The sequence below is a fragment of the Borostomias antarcticus genome (assembly GCF_949987555.1).
Source record: "Borostomias antarcticus genome assembly, chromosome: 10".
Lineage (NCBI taxonomy): Eukaryota > Metazoa > Chordata > Actinopteri > Stomiiformes > Stomiidae > Borostomias > Borostomias antarcticus.
In genome coordinates this window covers 22,022,346-22,030,088 of record NC_140243.1, presented here as the reverse complement: position 1 = coordinate 22,030,088, position 7,743 = coordinate 22,022,346, and positions in this window count along the sequence as shown.

Sequence of the window (7,743 nt, the reverse complement as noted above, 5' to 3'; positions counted from 1 at the left end):
TAGTCTCCTCAGCCCCTCTCCGCTCTACCACACAGACAAGCAGCCACGGCCTGATTTATCAATGCAAACCTTATAACATCAATAGGAATCTAACTAAAAATCAATATTTCATTACCAAATTGTTGGGCAGAATGAAGAGGGATGTCGTCTGAGGGGGAGAGCTCTCCAGGGCGGGAGCATCTGGAGTTCAACGTGACAAGATGAGCGATGAGAGACTCCAGGCTGGAGGAAGGACACAGGGAGGACAGGACTCAGTCTGGGCACACTTTGAACTCCCCCGCTCTCACTCCCCCCCCCCTCCTCTCTCTGCTCTCCTTCTCTCTCTCTCTCTCTCTCTCTGTCTCTCTCTCTCTCTCTCTCTCTCTCTCTCTCTGTCCCTCTCTCTCTCTCTCTCTCTCTCTCTCTCTGTCTCTCTCATACACACACACACACCAACACATTTCTCTCCCTCACTCTCTCTCTGTCTCTCTCTACCTCTCTCTCTATCTCTCTCTCTCTCTCTCTCACACACACACACACACACACACACACACACACACACACACACACACACACACACACAAACACACTTTCTCTCTCCATCTCTCCGTCTGTCTCTCTCTCTCTCCTGACAAGGTTCAATGTCTTTCCATGTCTTAGTTTTACAATGTTATCAACCCAGTGTGTTCTCCACTTCACCTTGCGTTCAGTGCTCAGTTACACTTTCATATCCCTGTCTCCATTTCTCTCTTTCTCTCTCTCTCTTCCCTCCCCTTCTCTCTCTTCCCTCCATCAGCCTCATGCATGTCAGTGTGTTGTCAATCCAGAGAACACGGTGTTTCACATCCCGCATCAATTAAGGCCAGACTTGAACGTGTCAGCACGCGGTCTCAAACACCTATTTCAATTATTTCTCTCCTCTCCTTTAAAGACAAATCAGCATTTATTTTATCTTTTCTTCTCTCTCTCTCTCTCTCTCTCCCCCCCTCTCTCTCCCCCCCTCTCTCTCTCACCCAGTGGATATTTCTCCCAAGGCTCTTCCAACTAGCTCGGCATGACTCCCTCTGTAATGAGAGAGAGAGAGAGAGAGAGAGAGGAGAAAGAGAGAGGCAGACACCTACCTGTTCCAGATCACGCCTCTCAGAGACATGACCTTCACTTTATTTATATTCCGGTAGTTTCTGCGAGTAGTTATTTATTAGGAGCTGAGGCGGTGGCGCCGCCTGGTCAGGTAAGTAATGGTGCTTCTCTCTGCTTGTGCAGCACGCTGCAATTAAGAACAAACATTCACCTGTTCTTTCTCTCCTCCACCAGATCATTCTTTTCTCCCCTCCATTTGGACACTTTCCAGCTCCTCCCTCCTCCTCCTCCCTCCTCCTCCACCTTCTCCTCCTCCTCTTCCTCCTCCTTCTCCGGGGTGGACGTTTGGTCCTCAGCGATGTCACTCCTTCGTGTATTTATGTCCCCCATGAGATGCGTTGGTCAGGTCCGAGCCTCATCCCTCCCAGCCAGGGGACAGGTCCACTCCTCAAGATGAGAGGGGGGGGGGGCTGTAAAACATGTCATTATCATGTCAAAACACCATGCAGCACAATGGCTCCATCCTTATAGCCAATGTTATGGAGGAGGGGGGAGAGGAGGAGGAGGAGGAGGAGGAGGGCTCATCCAGTAATTTATGTCTGGTGAGATAAGTATGCTGGTCAGCAGGGCTGCGCTCGGGACTGGAGATGAGGAATACCGTACATGACTTGGGAGAGGCTAATATGAATGGTAATATGGCCCTTGACGCACGGTAAATCGACCGAGTGTGTGTACGTATGTGTGTGTGTGTGTGTGTGTATGTGTGCGTGCGTGCGTGTGTTTGTGTGAAGCATGTGTGGCTGGGGGATAAAGTGTACATGTTTCTTCGGGTGGGGGGGAGATTAACCTGCTATAGATTTTATTGACGTTTTCAGACTGCGGGGCGTGAGTGTGGGAAGAGACGCCAGGCGTGGCGAGCGATTGTGGGATGGGGGGGGGGGGGGGGGGGGGGGCGGTTCTCACACCAACACATTGTAAGTAATAAAATGCAACACCCCACCCCCGCCCCCCCTTCATCCCTCGACAGGCCAGTCCTGTGTACCTTTTCACACGTAAAGAAAAGACAAATAATATCTGGTGGAGGGTGTGAATAAACTCAATTAAAGCCTGCTGACACAGCAGGAGAATGGCGCAGAAAACACTTTTTATGATTAAACTTATAACTAATGGGAGAGCTTGTCAAATCAACTAAAAAAGCCTGTAAGTCTTTAACAATACAGGCAAATAAATAGCCGCCTCTGTGAGCCGGGTCCTTGTCTGTAGGAGAGCAGGGTAACGAGCCTACGGTTTTGTCTTAATGAATAAATGAGTCCAGGTGATGCATAATGCATAGACTCACCCGTGTCGGAGAGAGTGATAGAGAATAGATAGATCTATCATTATTTATTTAATGACACTAACTTGGTCGCGGGTTTGGAGCCCAGAGTCCAGTAAACCAGCCTGATTAGAATAGCTGTTATCTGATTGTACCAAATGGAGCTAGTACATAACAAGACATTGAACATAAGCAGCTCAAATGATTTTGTATGATGTATTTTCTCAACATTATTGTAAATGAGAGCTTGCTCTCAATGACCTATCGAGAATAAAAAAAAAGATTGAAAGTGTTCAGGTGTCTGGTGCATTTATCAGTAGGACTACTTTAAAATGAGCACTATTTACTATTATTCAAAAAAATAACGCATCTCTCTCATGCTGCCAACATAGTATTTAGTTAACGCTCTTGACTCCTTGTTTTCACATTTTTTATACCTTAAATATCACTCTCATTGGGCCACAGATATATATATAGCATAGCCCTATACAAATATAATTAAATTCACATTGTTAAAATATTTTACGGGCATAGTGATCTATAAAATAATGATTTTCCGTCTATAAGCAGCTTATAAGCCCCTGTGTTATGGCTATCAACTCAAAGACAGAGCTATGAAGCCCCCAGCGCCAGAAAAAATCCTGCCTCAGCATTCGAACGCTTCCATTTGAATTTCAACCATTTACCTGCTATAGAACCCAACCCATCAAACGCTGGGCCTGGAGGAGGAGAGGGTGGAGAGGGGTGAGGATAGAGGGGGAGGGGTAAGAAGAGGGTGAAGACAGGGGAGGAGGAGGGGGAGGAGAGGGGTGGAGAAGGGGTGAGGATGGGTAGGGAGGGGGTGAGTAGGAGGGTGAAGACAGGTGAGAGGAGGCGGAGGCGTGAGGTTCTCTAGGGGTTATTCTAGGAACGTTACCGTGATGTTCAGAGAAGGAGGGAGGCCAGGCTAGCTGTGTAATGGGCGACGTGGAGGCTGAGACAGAGAGAGAGAGAGAGAGGGAAAGAGACAGAGAGAGAGAGGGAAAGAGACAGAGAGAGAGAGGGAAAGGGACAGAGAGAGAGGGGGAAAGGGACAGAGGCAGAGAGTGAGAGAGAGGCAGTATGACTAATATGGTGAAAGGGTCATTTACATACGGTAGAGCAGAGCAGCCTGGTATGCTGTACTGCTGTGGTGAGAAGCCTCCAGAGGTACTGTACTGCACAGTGTGTGTGTGTGTGTGTGTGTGTGTGTGTGTGTGTGTGTGTGTGTGTGTGTGCGTGCATATGCCTTTCCTCAGGGCTCTTTCTCTGTCACTTCATTTCCATGCTCCATTTCAGATCAAGGCTCCTGTAATATTTCCACATTATCCTAGGAGGCAATCTAAGATTGGAATTTGATCCACTTTGAGGGACACACACACACACACACACACACACACACACACACGCACACACACACACACACAGCACTCAGGTTAACTGGGGGATGTGTTTGTGTTTGCATTACAAGTGAACAATTCAGTGAATACAGAGAAATGTCATCGGTTATTAAATACATTTCAAGCACTCCAATCCCAATAGCCATCTGGATGTTGGGCATCATTCATATGGCTTCATGTCAGTTCATAAAGGCCGATTCATGTTCTGTTTTTTTAATTATGACGAAGCGTCACAGACATGTTCGTGCATCGCGTCGTCTCCATGCGGTGACTTGGACCAGATCTAGTTCTTCATCTCCATGTGACTTGGACCGGAGCTAATTCTTTTTATGTCATCTCCATGTGACTGGGGCCAGGCTAGTTTGTTTGCACTGTATGTGACGTTTCAGAAACTGCCACAAAGCCAACCAAAAAAGTATCTGACTCATGTCATTCTGTGTGTCACCGACCCCAAATGAACCCTAATTCTCCTATGTTTGACAATCGTGTCCCTCTTGCCAGTTTTAGGGACAAAACCTACGGTAAATATTTACCAAAGAGAGAGGGGCTAGCTAACGCATGGAGGCAACAGATGTACTATATGAGGTACAGTGTGTGTTGAGAGGGCGTGTGTGTGAGTGTGTGCGTGCGTGCGAGTGCGTGTGTGTGTGCTGTACACCTCTGGTTGCTACCATAAGTCTTTCTGCAGGAAGTCATTATTAGCAGCAAACCCTCACAGCTTGAACATGATTGGTGCACATTAAATAGCACTCCCCTTTGTCACTGTACATGGGGAACACAGCAGGCTGCAGGGTTGATTGGGGTGGGGGGAGAGAGAGAGAGAGAGAGAGAGAGAGAGAGAGAGAGGGGGGGGTGAGGGGACAGTGTGTGTGTGTGTGTGTGTGTGAGAGAGAGAGAGAGAGAGGGGGGGAGGGGACAGTGTGTGTGTGTGTGAGAGAGAGAGAGAGAGAGAGAGAGGGGGGGGAGGGAACAGAGTGTGTGTGTGTGTGAGAGAGAGAGAGAGAGAGAGAGAGAGAGAGAGAGAGAGAGAAAGGAGGAGATAAGTTCACTTTAAAAACAAGATGGAGAGGGAGAGGAAGTGGAAAACAAGGCGAGGGGATATAAATGAAAACAATAGCAGCATCATAACAGCATATTTTACACTTCTCCCTGTGGACATCCACTCTGCAGAGCCATATTGCTGTTGTTTTAATGAGGCGTGTGTGTGAGTGTGTATGTGTGTGTGCTTGTACGTGTACGTGCATGTGTGTGTGCGTGTGTATATATGTGTGTGAGTGTGTGTGTGTGTGTGTGGCGCCGTGTATACAATATGTGTGCATGTTGGTACACATGCATTTGAGTGTGTCTATGCACATGCTGGTGCATGTGCAGCTCCCTGCATGTGTACAGTATGTGAGCAGTTGAGACAGATGAAAGAGAGAAAGAGGGAGATTGAGAGAGAGAGAGAGAGAGAGAGAGAGGGGGGGGGGTGAGGGGACAGTGTGTGTGTGTGTGGCAGACACTAGCAGGCGTTAGCATACGTACCGCCAGACAGGGGAATTTGCCCTGGTCCCAGCTAGCTTAGCATAGCTTAGCATAAGATTCACAATTCCTTCATTTGTCACATGCAATGTATGGTGTACAGTCACAGTGAATTGTTGCTGCCGGCTCCAAGATTATTCTTATTTACAGATAAACTCTAGAACTCAATTTACAAATTACGATATTAGCTGCTCTGCCAGAGAGAGGATCCATATGAACTGTACCATGACCACACTACAGCTCTGGGAGAGGACAGAGACATAGTGAAGAAAGGAAATACAATGATTTCATATGAAGAGTAGCTTTAAACCTGTGGTTCTTATCTCCTCAAGGACGGCCATGACACCAATATGGCAGGTGTAAGGTTTCCTTAGAAGTTGGAAGGTACTGCTGTTGTTGGAAGATCAAGATGTGTGTGTGTGTGTGTGTGTGTGTGTGTGTGTGTTTGGCTCACAGCCACAGTGATGAGCAAGGCATTACCATAGAGGCATTTCAGGACTCTACCATGTGTCCTCTGTGTGGTTCAGGGTAATACAGTCCCCGTTAGTTGAGATTGAAGAGGAAAAATGCTCCTTCACACACCTTTGACCTCTATGCAAATGTAAAGTAGGCAAGCAGGTTTGGGGGCGGAGTATGATGTTGTCACTGTGTGGCTTAGCTGTCTCTTACACCGGAATAGGAGGTTGGAGAGCTGTATCTACCAGTGTGTGTGTGTGTGTGTGTGTGTTTGTGTGTGTGTGTGTGGGGGGGGGGGGGTAGAGAGGTGGATTGTTGAATAGCAGACAGGGGTGATGGGGTCTATGTTTGGCAGAGAGGGAATGGGGGTCTAGGTAAGGCCTGCCTGACCTCCTTGGCAGCGCAGTGTGTGTGTGTGTGTGTGTGTGTGTTTGTGGCCTCCCAGGGCTAAGGGTTCTCTCCTTGTCCATGGCTGGCAGGTGAAGTGGCAGGGGCGTCACCCTAGGGTCTGGGGGATCAGCACTCAACACTGGCTCTAGGATACATGCACATTCACAGAGGGTGTGCGTATGTGTGTATGTGCGTGTGTGTGTATCCGTGTTTCTGCATCTGAGTGTGTTAAGTGCATAAATGATGAACACTCTTGTAATGTCCATGGGCAGATGGGGTCCCCTCCCCCCACACCCCCCCAACCCCCTCCTTTGGTGATGTAACAAGCGGACAAGTGTTTGAGGAGTGGCTGGACAGGCTGACCCCAACCACCGGACCCCAGGGGCCCCTGTTGCCCCCATGTTGCCCCTCCTGTCGTATCTGAGGGGCCCTCGCTACCGTCCCTAACCCCGGGGGCAGTTACACGCTGCTTGGGGGTGGGGGTGGTGGGGGCATCCAAGCCCTGCCCTCGACGGACCATGCCCCCCCCCCCACCCCCACCCCCGTCCCCTCCTCTCTCTGGCATGTGGGGTGACAGAGGGGCCGCTAGGCAGACAGAAGGGGCAGGAGTCGGCGTAGACGCAGGCTAGGACAGGACAGGAGAGGACAGGAGAGGAGGAGGGCGGCCGAAGCGCTTCTGTTCACCACGCCGACGCAGCGAGGGCTGCTCCCGTGCGTCGCTCTGACCTGCTAGGAGCCGGCAGACCCTGGCCCTCTGCAAGATGTTTCATGCACTAGTTGTGTAACTAGCGCCGCACTGCAAACGGCAAAAATGAACGGCCCCAGCACTTGAGCTACAGCGGGGCAATTACAGCACCCCTTTGACTTCTCTCTCTCTCTGCTCTCTCTCTATGCTCTCTCTCTCTCCGTCTCCAAAAACACATGTTTCACAAGTTTATACTCGTCCCTCTAAATTGGTCTGTGACTGTGACACTGGGAGGCGGGGGACGATGTCCTTCACTTATCTGAGAGGCAGCTCTCCACTCTTCCCCCCTCCTCTCCTCCCCGCTCACTCCTGTCCTCTCCTCCCCCTCTGCCTTCTGCCTAGTGAGTTGAGTGAGGGAGTGTTGAGCATCTCATTCCTGCGCTGGCCCTCTGTGCTCTCCGTTGAGGAGTAGGCGCCATGCGTGTTTTGGATTAGTGTCCGATTGCACAATAAATCTTTGTTTAACAAATGCAAAGCAGATGGCACCCTGCGTCTCTGCGTGGGGAGAGAGATAGAGATAGATAGAGGAAGAGAGAAGGAGAGGGGGTACTGAGTGAGTGTGTGTGTGAGGCCCCAGGCCCAGTGTTCTTCTCTTCCAGCATACGAGACAGACGCAGAGGGCATGTCGCATCCACTCTGGTCGGAGGAGTACGACCGCGCTCTACTGTATCCGTGGCTCTCTCCCTCTACCTCCTCTCTCTCTCTCTCCACCTTTCCGTCTCTCTGCCTCTCCCTCTCTCTACCCCCCTCTCGGCCTTTCTGTCTCGTCTCTCTGTCCACTCTGTCTCCACCGTTCCATGTAACGCCGGCCTTTATCCCCTGTCCTGCCCCGCTCAGTG